We start from the raw sequence: 18,129 nt of genomic DNA, 5'->3' as shown, positions 1-18,129 counted from the left end.
TTTTTTGCATATTCCACACTACTAATGTTAGTAATGTGTATGTGCAAAATTTGGGCACTGTAGCTATTAAATTAAAGGGTTAAATCGCGGAAAAAATTGGCGTGGGCTCCCACGCAATTTTCTCCGCCAGAGTGGTAAAGCCAGTGACTGAGGGCAGATATTAATAGCCTAGAGAGGGTCCATGGTTATTGGCCCCCCCTGGCTAAAAACATCTGCCCCAGCCACCCCAGAAAAGGCACATCTGGAAGATGCGCCTATTCTGGCACTTGGCCACTTTCTTCCCACTCCCGTGTAGCGGTGGGATATGGGGTAATGAAGGGTTAATGTCACCTTGCTATTGTAAGGTGACATTAAGCCGGATTAATAATGGAGAGGCGTCAATTATGACACCTATCCATTATTAATCCAATAGTACGAAAAGGTTAAAAAAACACACATTATTAAAAAGTACTTTAATGAAATAAAGACACAGGGTGTTATAATATTTTATTATTCTCTTAATCCACCTGAAGACCCTCGTTCTGTAAAAAAGGAATAATAAAAAATCAACAATATCCCATACCTTCCGTCGTTCTTGAACGTCCCACGATGCAAATCCATCTGAAGGGGTTAAATCATTTTACACCCAGGAGCTTTGCTAAAGCAGCTGTGCTCGTGGTTGTAAAACCCCGGGGAATGAATGAAAAGCAGGGGAATGTCCTGTAGTTACCTTTAGTCGCGGTGATGTGCCCTCTGCTGGATGTCCTCATATGAACTCGAGCGTGGGAAAAATTCCCAGGCTCAAGTTCATATGAGGACATCCAGCAGAGGGTGCATCACCGCGACTCAAGGTAACTACAGGACATTCCCCTGCTTTCCATTCATTCCCCGGGGTTTTACAACCACGAGCACAGCTGCTTTAGCAGAGCTCCTGGGTGTAAAATGATTTAACCCCTTCAGATGGATTTACATCATGGGACGTTCAAGAACGACGGAAGGTATGGGATATTGTTGAATTTTTATTATTCCTTTTTTACAGAATGAGGATCTTCAGGTGGATTAAGAGAATAATAAAATATTATAACACCCTGTGTCTTTATTTCATTAAAGTACTTTTTAATAATGTGTGTGTTTTTTCAACCATTTCGTACTATTGGATTAATAATGGATAGGTGTCATAATTGACGCCTCTCCATTATTAATCCGGCTTAATGTCACCTTACAATAGCAAGGTGACATTAACCCTTCATTACCCCATATCCCACCACTACACAGGAGTGGGAAGAGAGTGGCCAAGGGCCAGAATAGGTGCATCTTCCAGATGTGCCTTTTCTGGGGTGGCTGGGGGCAGATGTTTTTAGCCAGGGGGGGCCAATAACCATGGACCCTCTCTGGGCTATTAATATCTGCCCTCAGTCACTGGCTTTACCACTCTGGCGGAGAAAATTGCGTGGGAGCCCACGCCAATTTTTTCTGCGATTTAACCCTTTAATACAGTGCCCAAATTTTGCACATACACACTACTAACATTAGTAGTGTGGAATATGAAAAAAAAAAGGGATATGAGATGGTTTACTGTATGTAAACCATGTCTCATATCCTGTCGGGTTTGGGAAGGAGAGAGCAAAAGCCGGCAATTGAATTACCGGCTTTTGTGCTATCTCACGCTGAATTAAATATAAATACAGTATATACTGTATATATATATATATATATATATATATATATGTCTCAATGACATATATATATATATATATAGACTGTATATATGTTTTAACGAACATTTGAGCCCATAAATCCATTAGATGTCGGTTTTGCAAGCCTGCGAGAAAATATCGCAGTACGGATGCCATACGGATTACATACGGAGGATGCCATGCGCAAAATACGCTGCCACACCCTGCCTACGGATGACATACAGATCACTATTTTGGGAACATTTCTGCGTATTACGGCCGTAAAAAACGGACCCTATTTTCATACACTGAGTGTGACGCCGGCCTAATTCTTCGGGTCAGTACGGTTACAGCAATACTTCATTTATATTTTTTTTAATGTTTTGGCGTTTTTACACAATAAAAACAATTTTATTGAAAAATAATTATTTTTGCAACTCTTTATTCTGAGAGCTATAACTTTTTTTATTTTTCCGCTGATGGAGCTGTATGGCAGCATGTTCTTTGTGGGACAAGATGTTGTTTTCAGTGGTACCATACTTATTTATATCCATCTTTTTGATCGCATTTTATTCCACTTTTTGTTTGGCCGTATGATGATAAAGTATTGTTTTGTTTCCTTGCTTTTAATTTTTTTATGGTGTTCACTAAAGCGGTTAACTATAGGACAGATTTATAAGTTGGGTCATTGTGGACGCGGCAATACCAAATATGTGTACTTTTATTGTTTATATTTCTTTCATACAAATATCTATAGATACAATATCTTTTGATTTTTTAATTATTATTTTTGTAAATATATTTTTACAATTATTTAAAAAAATTTTTTTTCCTTTTTTTTTACTTTTTTACTTTGTCCCTCTATGGGACTATCATTTTTTGCAGGCTGATCGCTTGTACAGTATGGAAATGTAGCAGCATCCCCATCCTGTAGAAACTGTCAGCTCTGCACTGACAGACAAAGTTGCTGATCATGCACTGGGCATGATCAAGCAACTTTCCTAGCTCTGGTAACCTGGATGTCGTCATGATGACATCAGATCACCTTGGCAACGATCGGGACCCACGTCATGCCAAATTCAAAGGCAGAGGGGCTGTCATCCCTATGCCGGTGCGCGGAATGCTCAGAATTGAGATCACATTTGATCCCAGCATTTAGGGGGTTAAAGTGCTGATATCGGTGTGCGACCACTTCTGGCACTAAGTGTGTGGTCTCAGCTGTCAGAATCAGCTGACACCCCGTGGCGTTCAGCCACGCTCAACCCATGTGTGCGGGTGTTCATAATGATGTAATAATCTGTTCCTGGTCAAATAGGCCCAGGGCACAGGGATGGATTATTACGTCAGATTTAAGAAAGGGGTTAAAGTGTTATTCCATCTTATACGCTTCCACAGGATACCCACACGATAAGTGTATAGTAGATGCAGTTCCCACCAATGCAACCCTGCCTCATCTATCTGCTGTCCATGGAGAGGTGTTTATATTCTATATAGGAATTCCAACAACAGCTTACAATAGAGCGCCGTAATTAAAATAGTTATGGATCTCACTGATGTGATCCACATAATCTATACATTTAGGCTACTTTCACACTTGCGTTTTCTGCTGTCCGTCGTTGTCCAGCAAAATGACGTATCGACGGACGTCAGAAAAATAGTGAAAAACGTGTGAGACGCATCCAGTGTAATGACGGATGCGTCGTCCACAAATTTCTGGGAATTAAGTGTCCGGGGACGCGAGAGAGAGAGAGAGACTTCTTCCCGGACTTGAAAATCCTTCCTGGCATGGTTAGAGGGGAAAAACGTGATATGTCGCTGGATTCCTGTGTGTGACCGTCAGCAACGGATCCTGTGTCCATAGGCTTCCATTGTAGCCGACGACGGACAGTGCAGGATGCATCGCTGACTGATTTTCCGAAGTGCACAAAAAACGTTCCTATGAACGTTTTCTCTGCACGACGGACAGCCATTTTACGAAGGATCCAGTGCACGACGGATGAAACGGATGGCCATCCGCCACAATCCGTCGCTAATACAAGTCTATGGGAAAATGCAGGATCCTGCAAATTTTTTTGCAGGATCCTGCATTCACAAAAAACGATGCATTGTGACTAGTGTTAAGCATTCCGATACCGCAAGTATCGGGTATCGGCCGATACTTGCGGGTATCGGAATTCCGATACCGAGATCCGATACTTTTGTGGTATCGGGTATCGGTATCGAAACAACATTAATGTAATAATGTGTAAAAGAGAGAATTAAAATAAAAAATATTGCTATACTCACCTCTCCGACGCAGCCTGGACCTCACCGAGGGAACCGGCAGCGTTGTTTGCTTAAAATGCGCGCTTTTACTTCCTTCCGTGACGTCACGGCTTGTGATTGGTCGCGTGCCGCCCATGTGGCCGCGACGCGACCAATCACAGCAAGCCGTGACGTAATTTTCAGGTCCTCAATGCCTAATTCTAGGCATTCAGGAATTTAAAATTACGTTCCGGCTTGTGATTGGTCGCGTCGCGGTCACATGGGCGACGCGACCAATCACAAGCCGTGACGTCACGGGAGGCAGGAGACGCGCGCATTTTTAAAATTACGTCACGGCTTGTGATTGGTCGCGTGCCGCCCATGTGGCCGCGACGCGACCAATCACAGCAAGCCGTGACGTAATTTCAGGTCCTTCAGGATTTAAAAATTACGTTCTGGCTTGTGATTGGTCGCGTCGCAGTCACATGGGTGACGCGACCAATCACAAGCAGTGACGTCACGGGAGGCTGGACACGCGCGCATTTTAAAATGCGCGCGTGTCCTGCCTCCCGTGACGTCCCGGCTTGTGATTGGTCGTGCCGCCCATGTGGCCACGACGCGACCAATCACAGCAAGCCGTGACGTAATTTCAGGTCCTTCAGGATTTTAAAATTACGTCACGGCTTGCTGTGATTGGTCGCGTCGCGGCCACATGGGCGGCACGCGACCAATCACAAGCCGGGACTTCACGTAAGGAAGTAAACGCGCGAATTTTAAGCAAAGAACGCTCCCGGTTCCCTCGGTAAGGTGCAGGCTGCGTCGGAGAGGTGAGTATAGCAATATTTTATATTTTAATTCTTTATTTTACACATTAATATGGATCCCAGGGCCTGAAGGAGAGTTTCCTCTCCTTCAGACCCTGGGAACCATCAGGGATACCGTCCGATACTTGAGTCCCATTGACTTGTATTGGTATCGGCTATCGGTATTTGATTGGATCCGATACTTTGCCGGTATCGGCCGATACTTTCCGATACCGATACTTTCAAGTATCGGACCGTATCGCTCAACACTAATTGTGACAGATTCAAAAAAACACAAGTGTGAAAGAGGCCTTATGTGATATGTCATAAATGTAATAGGATGGGAGCATATCTTTTAAGGTTCTTCTAGGAGTTTATGATAGAACATAAATGTAATATAGGTGGGTGTCCAACTCCCATCATCTTTACAAATCAGCTTAATAATGAGGCCTGAAGTGGCACAGCTCCATACATTGTGTAGCGGCCATAAAAAGTAATATTGCTCTCTCCAGGTTAATAGGAGAGAGTTTGCAGTACCATTGATAGTCACTACAAGATGTATGGAGCAGTGCCACTTCTGGCTTTCTGCAGCTGCTTCAATTTGGTAATTTGTGAGGACGCTGGGAATCTCACTCACACCAATCTAACACTCATGACTTATCACAATGATAGGTTATGAACAGTGATGGGCAAACTCGAACAGTAAAGTTCGGGGTCTATACACAGACCCCAAACAGGGACTTCTCCCAGAAGTCCATGTTACTGTTTGGGCTCAGCAGCCCAAACAAAACTTGTTGAACTGATGGGCTGCAGCGCAGTCACTGAATAAGCTTTTCAATTTTGGTCACTTCCTGCTCCATCACAACCATGCCAAGTATTGGCTCTGCTATGATTGGCTGGGGTAATATGTAAATACAAAAAAATGCATGGGGTCCCCTCTATTTTTGATAAAAAAAAGAGCAGGTAAAACAGACAGCTGCTGGCTGCAGCCCTCAGCTTACTGTTTTATCTTGGTTGGTTATCTCAAATAGAGGGGCCACCAAGATGTTTTTTCAAATTATTTAAATAAATAATAATATAAAAAAAGAAGTGGGGTCCTCCCTATTTTTGATAACTAGCCAAACTAATACAGACAGCTGGGGGCTGGTATTCTCAGACTGGGAAGGTCCATGGTTATTTAGTCCTCCCCAGCTTAAAAATAGCATCTTGCAGCAACCCCAGAAAAGGTGCATCCATTACATGTGCCAATTCTTGCACTTTGCACGGCTCTTCCCACTTGGCCTGCTGCATTGCCAAGCGGGGTAATATTTGGGGTTGATGTCATCTGTGTAATCTCCTTGACAACCCCAGTGCTAACCCCATAGTCAAAAGCAATAAACATAAACACAAAGAAAACTCCTTTAATCATAAAAAGAACTCTCTGACCCTCTTTTACCCATGTATTACCTTTAAAAAATGAAATAATCCAAATGGGTGCATCTTAAATCCATCTCACCTCCCACGACTATCCCCAACTCTGCTACATCCAGAGGCAGTGCTGAGCGGTAACTTCAGCAATGTTACCGCAGTTCAACGGCTGTGAACTGTGATAACCTTAATGACGTCACTGCTCGCATCGTGAGAAATTTCTCATGCTGTGATCAGTGACGTCAGTAAGGTTACTGCAGTTCATCGGCTATGAATTGCAACAAGCTTACTAACATCAGCGCTCATCGCAGCGGCCAGATTCACCTGCTACTGTCATTGTGTTCCGGCTACCGTGCTGAACAGTCACATTACTGATGTCACAGATCAGCACTGCATACGGACGTAGCAGAATCGAGGATTGTTGTGGGACATGGGATGGACTTACAGCGGACCCCTTTGGGTTATTTTATTTTTTAAAGGTAATAAATGGGTAAAAGAGGGTAATTGCCAGGGTGTGCTTTTTACAATTAAAGGATTTTTCTCTGTCTTTGTGTTTATTGCTTTTGTCTAAGGGGTTCTTAAAGGCAGTGTCTTATAGATGGTTTTTCATTACTAACCCCTGAGTTTGATGTCAGCCGACATTACACAATAGACATCAACCCTGAAACAATTACCCTGCTTGCCAACATACCAGGGCAAGCAGGAAGAGCTGAGGCTAAGCGCCAGAATTAGCGCCTCTAATGGTTATGCCATGTCTAGGGCGGATGAGGGCTGGTGTTATTAGTCTTGGAGGGGGCCAATATCCATGGCCCCTTTTCAACCTATTAATATTAGCCTGCACCTGTCAGCTTAGCCTGTTTATTATAAATAGGGGGGAACCAGCATCATTTTTTGGGGAGCTTTTTAATAACCAGCAAAGGGTACACAAACGGTTGTGAGCTATTATTAATAGGCTGCGAAGATCCATGGATATTGTCCCCTTCCAAGAATAATAACACCAACTCACATCTGTCTGCTTTTACTTGGCTGATTATTTAAAATAGGGAAACCCCAGGTCATTTTTTTCATTTATTTATTAGTATTTTTCATTTATTTATTAGTAACAAATAAATGAAAAAAAAACACGGCATGGGGCCCCCCTATTTTTAACAAACAGCAAAGGGAAAGCAGACAGTTGCAGCCTTATATTAATAGGCTGGGAATACTCATGGTTATTGGACATTCCCAGCCTACAAATATCAGCCTGCAGCAGCCCCAGAAGTGGCGCATCATATTTGATACACTAATTCTGGTGCTTAGCCTGAGCTCTTCACAATAGCCCTGGTGCAGTGGCAATCAAGTAATTGTTTTTATGGTTAGTAATGGAGAGGTGTCAGTCAGACAAACTCATTACTAACCCCGTAGTAAAAATAAATAAACACACAGAATTTTTTTTTATTGAAAAAAGAAACCTCGTCCACCCATTTGTTAATTAAATGATCCCACAAAGTAATTTCTATTCCACGTCCATTTTCTCCTTTGTTTTCGTAGTCTGGGGATAGTAGTAAAGCTACCACTATACACAGGCGCAGCCTGGTGAGTACTCTCATCAGCGTAGCATACTCTCCCTGGTCTCAGCAAGAGCAGACTACACTGATCACAGTAGTAGTCAGCAGCCAGAGCCTAACTGGCAGTAACCTTTTCACTGCCAGTCACAGTCGCTGGCTCACACCCTGTCCTCTGTGTGACAGAGTGGAATACCCAGCAGCTGTGACCAGCAGTGACTTCAGTAAGTTTACCGCTGGTCAGAACCAGTGATTCCCACGCTGTCACACAGATAAACAGCATGCGAACCGGCAGATGTTTGGGTCCCCCATTCACTTGAATGGGGTTCGGGATCAGGATCAAATTTAGGTACTATTTTGAACCTTTTTCTTCAGTTCAGTGGAACCCAAACATCCAAAAGTCCGCCCATCCCTAGTTGTGAATAATAAGACCCTAGAAAAAAAAACATTTTAAAGAGAACATGTCACTGGGTCAAAAGTGACCTGTTTTTGGTCTTATTTTATTTGTGCGGAGGGTGCCAAGCTTCTTTGGGAGTGGGGTGGGGGGTGTATTTAGGCTGCTCTGCATTATTACCCTGTGAGCAATGCCCTCTTAGTAAGTAAAGACCATGAAAATTATCACCAAATAATAAGGCCCATAAACAAAAGCCTGCATACTTGAGGAAGCAGTGGGAATAAATAAAAATAAAAAACTGTCTGCTTTTGTCCTGGTAAAAGTCTTCTTTAAGTAAGTAAATAATACAAACCGGTAAGCAGAAATTATGGAGCTGTGCCCACCTTTCAAGTTGCATATACTCTGGGGTATTACACATATACTAGTTAGCACATATTGAGTTGTTGCACAACTTTCCTAGAGCTCTGAAGAGTAAATCTATGTATGGAGTCATGTCTCCTCTATTGTTCCCTCACCAATTAAACCTGCTCAGCTCTCACCAAAGTTTCTTAGAACCATGTAAAATTTAGAAACAGCTTTTGTATAAATATTTGAAATATCTATTTATTTTTAATGAGAAATTCAGTTCAAGGTCTTGTGGGAACATGTTTACTTTTGGCTTTACCCTAGGTCTTGTAAAAAAAAAAGAGCAACCAAAACCTAGACCAAAACGTATCTGTGTGAATACCTATTATTGTAAGTCCTTGCATCATACAAAGGCTTTTTCTGTAGATTTTCATTGCACTGCATAAAAAAATCAGCACAGACTTGAGAGCATGTGGCATATTTTAAAAGGTGTATTTCAGATGTGACATAGATGTCGCCTATTGCTCTTTAAACGTGAAATCTGATGAAAAAAATCCGCTGTAAAATCCACGCAAGCGTAAAAAATAGCCTATGAGAGAAGTTTGTTTATACTGGTCAAATAATGACATTCAGAGCACACATGACTTTAAAACGACCCTCCGAATCACAATAAAAATTTGACAACAAATGCATAATGCATGGTTGATCTTTCTGGTGAGATTCCTCTGATTCCTAGCCCCTTTATAGTTTCTGTTAAATAGCTGCCAGCTTCTCAGACTGCTCTATGAATAGGGTGATTGGTAGTAGAGTTGAGCAAATTTTTCAAAATTCTATTTTGATTACGATCTGCCGCAAAATTGTTTTTGCAATATTCGCCGAACACAGCCGAATGTTATTGAAGTCAATGAGAGTAGAAATTAACGAATATGTTCAGAACTGATCATCAAACCCAAATTCGGCACAAATAGGGTACTAAAATGGCACGAATATGGCAAATTCATATTCGGCGACCGATTCAGAACATATTCACTCAACTCTAATTGGTAGTCTTAGTCACTCCTCCCTCTACTTTTTTCTGGTCCATGCAGGAGCGGGGGGGGGGGGGGGGGGTATTTAAGACCACTAACCCCTGAATTGTAAGTTGGCTATCAATGAACAATTCTTGGTGCAATATGATAATATGGATACAATTTCTTTACGCACAATAATGTCATACGTTTCATATCAACCTTCCCCCACTGTTCAGACATTTCACACAAGTACCATAACATTATCATATTGTGCCATTCTCTCACCAACAGTGACTGAAGTGCTACACCGTAAAAATCATCCCGTTCCTTGTATGCAACAAAAGATGTGATCTAGATTGATGGCAGGATTTCCTACCAGGCTCCTACATTATTTTATATAACTTTTCTTTTTATAATGCAATTGGCAATGAGCTCAGATCACTATTGTCCAAGTTTGAATTATTTCCATTATTGGAGGTTGAAGCAACAGAATGGACCATATTTTGGGAAGTGGCGTGTATTTATCCTTCAAACCCTGGGAAACAAGCGCAAAATCTCGGCCAAGGGAGTTCTGATGATTAAAGCTGATTTTCTCTTTTTGTCAGCACATCTATTCATAATGTATTTTTCATTCCTTTCCTTTGGGCTGTATGTTCACAGCTGCAGGGAATATTGCTTTTCATACTTCTGCCACAGCATTATGTAGACAAAAGCTGAGCGAAAAAATGCTGAGACAAAATGGCAAGTTACAATGATGAGCTTCCTCGAGGAGGACACTCCAGAAGGAAGCTTGTGGGAACACACTGGCAGCACATTCAGGCTCTTTTATATTACTGCATATTGCATCATGCTGGCTGGACCGAGATCTTTAGAAAAGATGTAACTGCTCTGTGTACAACAGGGATGCATAAAAGAACCGCCGTAGGCTGCCAAGAAAAACGGACATCTTTTACAACTTTGTCAGAGGGCCATGTAGCTCAACCCACAGTGCGAGGAACAATTTACACCTCTCAGGAGGACGAAAGGATCTAACAAACAATCCAGAACTGGAACAACTTGCGTATTCCTAGGGTTCTAAGGGGCACACACTTTAGTGAAAACCTTATGGGCTCTATATATAATATTTTATGAAATTGGATAATGTTGACATTATCCATTAAGCGTAGGACTACATTACATCCAAAGACACATTTATACATGCTCTATAAATAATATATTAGTTACAGAGTTTGCACAGGGAAGAGACAGGTAAGACAATTCAATTGCAATAGGGTTTTATCAGATAAACCGGTAATATTGTGAGAAAGAGGTACTGTTCACTTTGTGAGGTTGTGTAAACCACATAGAGATGTTCCAACTGCTGCATCCCCAACAGGTTGGAGATTTCAACGTGGTATTCAAATAGTGGAAAAAGTGGGTGATCTGCGATGCTGGTTTCTTATTACAAAATAATAGGTCCACGCGTTTCAAATTTAACAAACAACGTCTTCAGGAGCACCACAACAGCTGAAGAAGTTGGATAATTTCGAAACACGTTGAGAATAAAATTGCATAGACACTCTGATGCTGCATATTGAACCTTTTATTGTGGATACGAAACCAGCAGCGCAAATCACCCACTTTTTCCACTATTTGAGAGTTTACATAGGGTCAACATTATTCCTACACACACATAGTCACTAATCACATACACTGTTTATGTTCAGTCTAAAGTGAGGCAACATTTTTAACAAAATGACATTGCTGGCCTAACAAGGTCACCATGCAACAGGGTTCATGAAGGCATGAAATTCAAGGTCACCTTCACAATGTCATATCCGTAAACCAGTCCAAAAGGAAAAATGAAATATATATTAAATATATAGAAAAAGCTACATGTATATCCATCTGTGCCAGTCATCATATGCTGCAGCATGAAGGTATTCAGGATCCCAGTCTCTAGATGAGTTCCTTGGAGCGGATTTATAAGAATGAAAGTGGAATTTTTGTGTTCAAGGGTTGGAAACATCACGGAAAAACAGAACTGGTCCACAGGGATTTGATTTTATTACCCAGAGCTATCTAGATGTGCTATAGCCCTTCCACAGTCAGCCCTGTGCTGCACGGGGAAAATGAGAGTTACTGCTCTACAATCGTGCTCTAGTTATTGCAGGGCATCACAATTCACAATTCAAAAAGTCATCGTAATGCGAACACATCAGAATGTCAGCCACGAGCATGGCAGCATTTTTCTTGGTACCCAAGATACAGGTGACAATTACATTTTTCAGTTCTTTCCATGTGATTTCACTTACCTTGGTTAATGACCCTGCAGCTCTTTCCTGGGCTGAAGGCAGAAAGGACCTCATTCAATAAGTAGTCTTCATTTACCAGAAAGACAGGACTTGTGATGCTTGTCCTTTAAGTGTCTCTAAACATGGTTTGCATAACTGGATATCGGCTTATCTATTCTTTTGTGCATTTGCTTCCATACATGGATCTGTTCCCAACACTAACTCCAAGCTGTCAAAATGCAACTATCTGGAAGCTTTCAGCTTCATCCAACACATAGGAGATAAAAAAGAAAACCTCGTTTTTTAATTTGGCACTTATGTAGCAGCGACATTACCTATGTCACTTGAACTACTATGAATATCATGCATCTCATAAATCACCCAGAAGTATGCGGATGTGGGCATTTCACTATGTAAGATGTATTATGGTGTTTGCCTCTTTAAAGGAAGCACTGAGGTTTCCTTGCTTGATCCTTCATGAGAGTAGCTCTTACATTAGAAAAAATGAGCCTCAGAACTTCTGTGTTATGTACAGAATAAAATGTGCTTAACCCCTTAATAACCAAGCCAATTTTGGCCGTAATGACTAAACCTAATTTTACATTTCTGATCAACGTCAATTTATGAGGTTACAACTCTGGAACACTTCAACATAGCTCACTGATTCTGAGAATGTTTCTTCGTGACATATTGTACTTCATGATAGTGGTAACATTTCTTTGATATAACTTGCTCTTATTTGAGAAAAAAATGGAAATTTGGTAAAAATTTTGAACATTTTGCAATTTTTAAAGTTTGAATTCTTATGCCCTTAAATCAGAGAGTCAAGTCACTCAAAATAGTTCATGAATAACATTATCTACATGTCTACTTTACATCAGCACAATTTTTGAAACAAATTTTTCTTTGTTAGGAAGTTATAAGGGTTAAAATTTGACCAACAATTTCTCATTTTTCAAACAAAATTTACAAACCATTTTTTAGGGACCACATCACATATGAAATCACTTTGAGGGGTCTATATGATAGAAAATACTGAAACGTGACACCATTCTAAGAACTGCACCCCTCAAGGTGCTCCAAACCACATTTAGAAGTTTTATTAACCCTTCAGGTGCTTCACAGGAATTTTTGGAATGTGGGAAAAAATGAACATTTAACTTTTTTTCACAAAAAATTTAGTTTAGACCAATTTTTTTTTATTTTCACAAGGGTAAAAGGACAAAATGGACCCGAAAATTTGTTGTGCAATTTCTCCTGAGCATGCCAGCAGAGCTTGGAAGGCAAGGAGCATCATTTGACTTTTTGAATGCAAAATTTGCTGTAATAATTAGCGGATGCCATGTCGTGTTTGGAGAGCCCCTGATGTGCTAAACAGTGGAAACCCCCTTAAGTGACCTTATTTTGCCAACCACACCCCTCCAAGGATTTTAATCAGAGGTACAGGGAGCATTTTGAACCCATAGGTACAACACAGAATTTGATAACATTAGGTCGTCATATTCAATATGTCGTCATTAGTATTGTGCACAAGTGTTGGCTACTCCAGTTTGCATCGGGTGCACACCGAACATCGCGGGTGCTTGAGTGAAATGCTCAAGTCCCTGCCCCGCTTGTTTCACGGCTGTTAGACACCCCCCAAAAGAATGCACTGATCCGCAATACTCTGTGCATACCTGAGCACCCGTCATATTGGCATTTTTTTTACCTTTGAAAAAATCCTAATTTTAACCCCAACCCTAACACTCCCCTAACCTTAACACAACCCTAACCCCATCACTAAGCCTAACACAGCCCTAACCCTAACACCGCCCTAACCCCAACCATAACCCTAACCCTAAGCCCAACTGCAAAGAATGGAAAAAAAATATATATATAATTTTTATCTAAGGTGGTGACAAAGGGGGTTTGATTTACTATTTTTTTTATATTGATCACTGTAATAGGATCTATCACAGTGAGCAAAATGAACCAGTAGGAAAAATTTCCTATTGTTGCCAGGTACCGGCTGGAAGATCTCTGCAGGCGCACTGCACTTGCGCCCGCAATTTTTTTTTCCAGGAAGATTATCCAGAAAGCACTGGGGGATGGCGGAGGTACCGGGGTGTCTTAGGGGGCATCATTTCTCTCTCCTCTGACATGTTTATCATGTTAGAAAATAAATAAATAATTGAAATAGCCGTAATATTATTTATTTGTGTAACGGCAATCACGTGATTGGACACCGGAAAAACCGACCCTGATCATGTTCTCCGGGTTCTTCGCTACCCTAAAGATTTTCAGACCCTTGGGGGGTGTTACAGCCTTATTCCCAATTGCTGTTTTAAAATGGCAGTGAGGGGATAAGTACCCTTAGCGGTCCGCTGTTGCTGAGGGGTTAAAACAAACAGAGCGTATTTTAGTATATCCTGTATGTGTGAAAATGCATATTACAATGCTTCAGTAGTAAAGAAGAGCACAAAGATAAGTGTCATTTCCTTTTATAGTAACATGCTTCTAATATGAGGGAAAGTCTATGGCACAGTTTCACTTATTCTGGATCAGTTTTTCTTTTTTTATTGTGTCCCATTAAAAAAAAATGATCACTATCGCCGAACAGAATAAAGTAAGTGTGAACAGGTGCAAGCTGCCATGACTGCATAACATGCAATCAATAGAATACAGCAGCCTTTGTAAGCACTAAGATGTATGAAAACATTTAATATATGAAATTTGAAATGCATTGCTGCTATATATAATATAATATATAAAAATGAAGGTACTGAGCACAAAAATTGACCAATTCATGTGAGCCATGGCAAGGGTACCTTTATTTGATGGGACCCTAAACCTAATATTTATCAAACATGCCTCTCCTTGGCTATAAACCTCATTTTTTAAGTACACTACTGGAGGCTTTTTTTAATTAATGTGGTATCCTACCTATCCTTTAAATTTGTAAGCTTATAGCCCGGGAGAGGCATGTTTGATAAATATTGGGTATAGGGTTGCATTAACGAAAGGTCACTTTGTCATGGCCAACGTTTTTCTCGGGGTTCATAGACAGGCATTGCCGATTTTGCACCTACACTCTAACCAAAATTGGACATATCATTGATTTTTTCCCTGGACCACTAGGTCCATTGAAAAAATTGGGCATGTGAGCAGCCCCATAGAATAAGATGCCATTCATCAAAACCACTGTGACAAAGTCACTGGTAAAGTACTGGATGGGAACTATGGATCACTGAGGGTCTTAGCTTCAGAGTTTCAGTGATTTGAACCTAGGGAAAATGCTCCAGCACACTAAGTGCTGAAAGGGGTTCATCGGCCCATGGTGTGGTTTAGAAGGTAAATAATCATCCTCCTGAGTCATTCAGTGTTTGGTGTGCCTGGAGCTCCAGCTGAACTCTGCTGTTGTTCCTGAGCAGGCGGATACCCACAACCACATGGACTGTGCTATATGGTATCTTTTGTTTTACCGTTATGCCAGAAAGGCTGTGTTTATTTTGATGAACTTTGCATTGGTTTATGCCATAATTTAATAAACCAGTAGAAGATGCAAACGAGAAACGTTCTCTGAGCAGCCGATTGAGCGAGTCTACCACACCACAGATAGCATTCGTCCGATTTAGACGGTTATGTGCACCTGCCCTACCGCATCAACTCTTTTGTTGTTTAATATATAATCACTTTACCTGTCAGTGATCAAAGGGTGAAATGTCCAGTATAGAAGACAGGGGTGTAGTAACTTATTCCACAGAAGTAAATACTGTTTAAATGAAGGTTAAGTATTAATATGTCCACAAATATACATACATTTTTTTTTTACATTGGGGTGTACTTACTTATTCACATGACTATAAATACGTCTTTATGCGTCATCAATCTGGCATGGCTTGCTGGACTTCCCTCAGTGAACCATAGCACAAGGATTTATAAGCCCAATCCTATTAACTACATCACATTTCTTCCTGGTTGCTCATCGTACAAACAGAATGAAGGATTTTCAGGACAAGAGTTCTATAAATGACATCTTTTGTGTAATAAATCAAGTTCTTATGTATTGTACTGAACGAGTGAATATTTCCAGGCCTGTGATAACAGCTTGAAACTATATCTATACTGTATATTTCATGATAAAACGGTTCATTTTGTGTGAGAGATGAATTGGTAATCTGGCAGTAAATTGATTGTTTTGCGTAAATTAATTACAAGTTTCTGATCCGCAGCAGAGATAGCTGGAAACAATAGTAACAGAAAGATTGCAATAGGAAATAGATAGTAGATAGGACACTTTCATGAGTCTTTAGCAAAAATCTAACATTTTAACAAGATCTGTTCTTGTCAGGAAATTTGACAATGGTTCAATAAATGGTGAAATAATACATTTTTATAAAGTGTTGCTGGCTTGGTCTAGTGCGGATATAGCATCAGCATTATCCTAACATGATAGGGTCCCAATGTGCAATGTGCAAATGACTGAAGACCACCTCAACATGCAGGAGGGAGCCCACCAGTAACCAACTCCAGGGCCCCATTTTCAACTACATGTAAATGTGCCATTTTCCTCAATTACAAATTTATATGACAATAAACTGGATAGATTGTTACATGAATAAGATGCCACATTTGTCTGTACATAGTGATTCACGTATATTGTGCCAAGTACTGCTCATTTAAGAGTTTGGTGGCTCACACTTGTACAGGGGCCCACCAGAGGATTCTCCTGTTCTACCGTAGGCCAGTCCAAGCCTTCTGAGGTACTAGAGTGCAGGTGATGTATATTCAACCTTATTAGTACAAAAGGGTCTTCATGGTTATGATTAGCCTTGGACTTACACCAAGTGTAATATCTTCATAAGAGGATTATCTTTCAGAAGGGGGAGGTACATCATGTGTAACATTGTTTAGATGCAGGGTAGGTAGGTTGACCTAATTAATGCCAGATAGCTGGCTAGGATGGAAATGCCCATGAGTAGTGAACCAGTGGGTGCTTAAAAAAATACTTTTTAGAGAGAATCTGTCACTAGAACAACTTTACTCACCACAGTGTCACGTTCATTAAATACTTCTCACTGTGTGTTTAGAAATGTTTCCTTTTGAGCTTTAAAAAAAAAAAAGTTTATTCCAGCAAAATGTAAATTGTGTTAAGGGGCTGTGTCCATCAGGCTTGTCCTTCATCAGTATTTGGTTTCCTCTCCTCCCTCCAGCGCTGTGATTTGTCCTGAGGTGTGGAAAAATCTACGATGTTCTACATAGAACAGTGCACGTGAGCGATGCAACCAATCAGCTCAGCATTGATGGTGGAGTAGAGAGGATGATCTGCAGTGGTCATCTGCACTGTAGTCATGTCATGACAGCATTGCTGCAGCCTGTTAACAGTTACCGGGAGAAGCTTTAAGAGCCGGCACTGGAGCAGAAAATAGGTACAACATTGTGTGTCTGCAAAAGAGAAGTCATAGGCAGTAATAAACCAGACCCCAAAGCATAATAAATGGAGAGCAGGGTAGGGAAGGTGCTAAAAATAATAAAATACATTATAAAATCATCTGTCCTAGGTCCTCACTTATACTTCCCCCACTGACGCCGCAGCTCCCTGGTCATCGACACCTTCTTGCACTGAGCCAAGCGATTTGCCTTGTGTGTGTGCAGAAAGCACAGCATACGAACACAGCAAATTGGATGCTATTTTCTGTATACACGCAGGGAATTCTTGGTAAATTGGATTTGAAGTGTAACAATCATTTTAATTTTTTTTTTTTTCATATTTCAATTGTACGCATAAAAACAAACAACTTTGTCATATATCTTACTGGATAAATCTGTTCCTTTCTCCTGTAGGACTGATTTTTCATTCTTATAAGGCCGGGATCACACATACGCGAGATACGGCCGAGTCTTGCAGGTGAAAACCCAGCTCTGGCGCCGACACTCCGGAGCGGAGCGTGCAGCTCCATGTATTGCTGTGCGGCTGCACGCTCCGCTCTGGAGTGCTAGCGCCAGAGCTGGGTTTTCACCTGCGAGACTTGGCCGTATCTCACGTATGTGTGATCCCGGCCTAATTCTCAGTTAACAGGTAATATCTGTATTTCTCTCATTACTAAGATAAGAGATGACATGACTGAATACAGGTTTTACCCATAAATTGAGAACTTTGAAAAACAATGATCAGTATTGGTGGAGAAAGAAGCAGATTTCTCTCATAAAATATATTACAAAGTTGATTATTTTTATGTCTACTATGTATTTATGGAATAAAAATGAAAATGATGGTTACACTATAAATTTACTTCATTATGGATCATTTAGCTCATCTGGAACAATCTATTTGAAATGAGCCATCATTCGCATTGCATCTTAACCCCCCAGACAATAGGTGGCTGATAGCCAACAGATATCACTCCCTAAGTCCCCCATACAGTGGACGTCGCGGTTCTGCTATTGGTTCCTGTGGTCTTCATGAGAAGTCACT

The 18,129-nt window shown here is 40.9% G+C and overlaps 1 protein-coding gene across 1 annotated transcript in view; it reads right to left on the bottom strand.

Annotated features, from left to right (window-relative positions):
• Window positions 1-11,734, bottom strand: part of SLC8A1 (solute carrier family 8 member A1) — a 718,740-nt gene extending 707,006 nt beyond the window's left edge. Inside the window, exon 1 of the mRNA XM_077282897.1 lies at window positions 11,697-11,734. The gene's annotated coding sequence lies outside the window, so the exon portion shown is untranslated. The remainder of the gene's footprint in view (window positions 1-11,696) is intronic.
• Window positions 11,735-18,129: the final 6,395 nt, after the last annotated feature.

This window comes from Ranitomeya variabilis, chromosome 2 (assembly GCF_051348905.1).
Source record: "Ranitomeya variabilis isolate aRanVar5 chromosome 2, aRanVar5.hap1, whole genome shotgun sequence".
Classification (NCBI taxonomy): domain Eukaryota; kingdom Metazoa; phylum Chordata; class Amphibia; order Anura; family Dendrobatidae; genus Ranitomeya; species Ranitomeya variabilis.
Note: the sequence above shows the minus strand (reverse complement) of the source record. Positions and strands in the feature narration are given on the sequence as shown.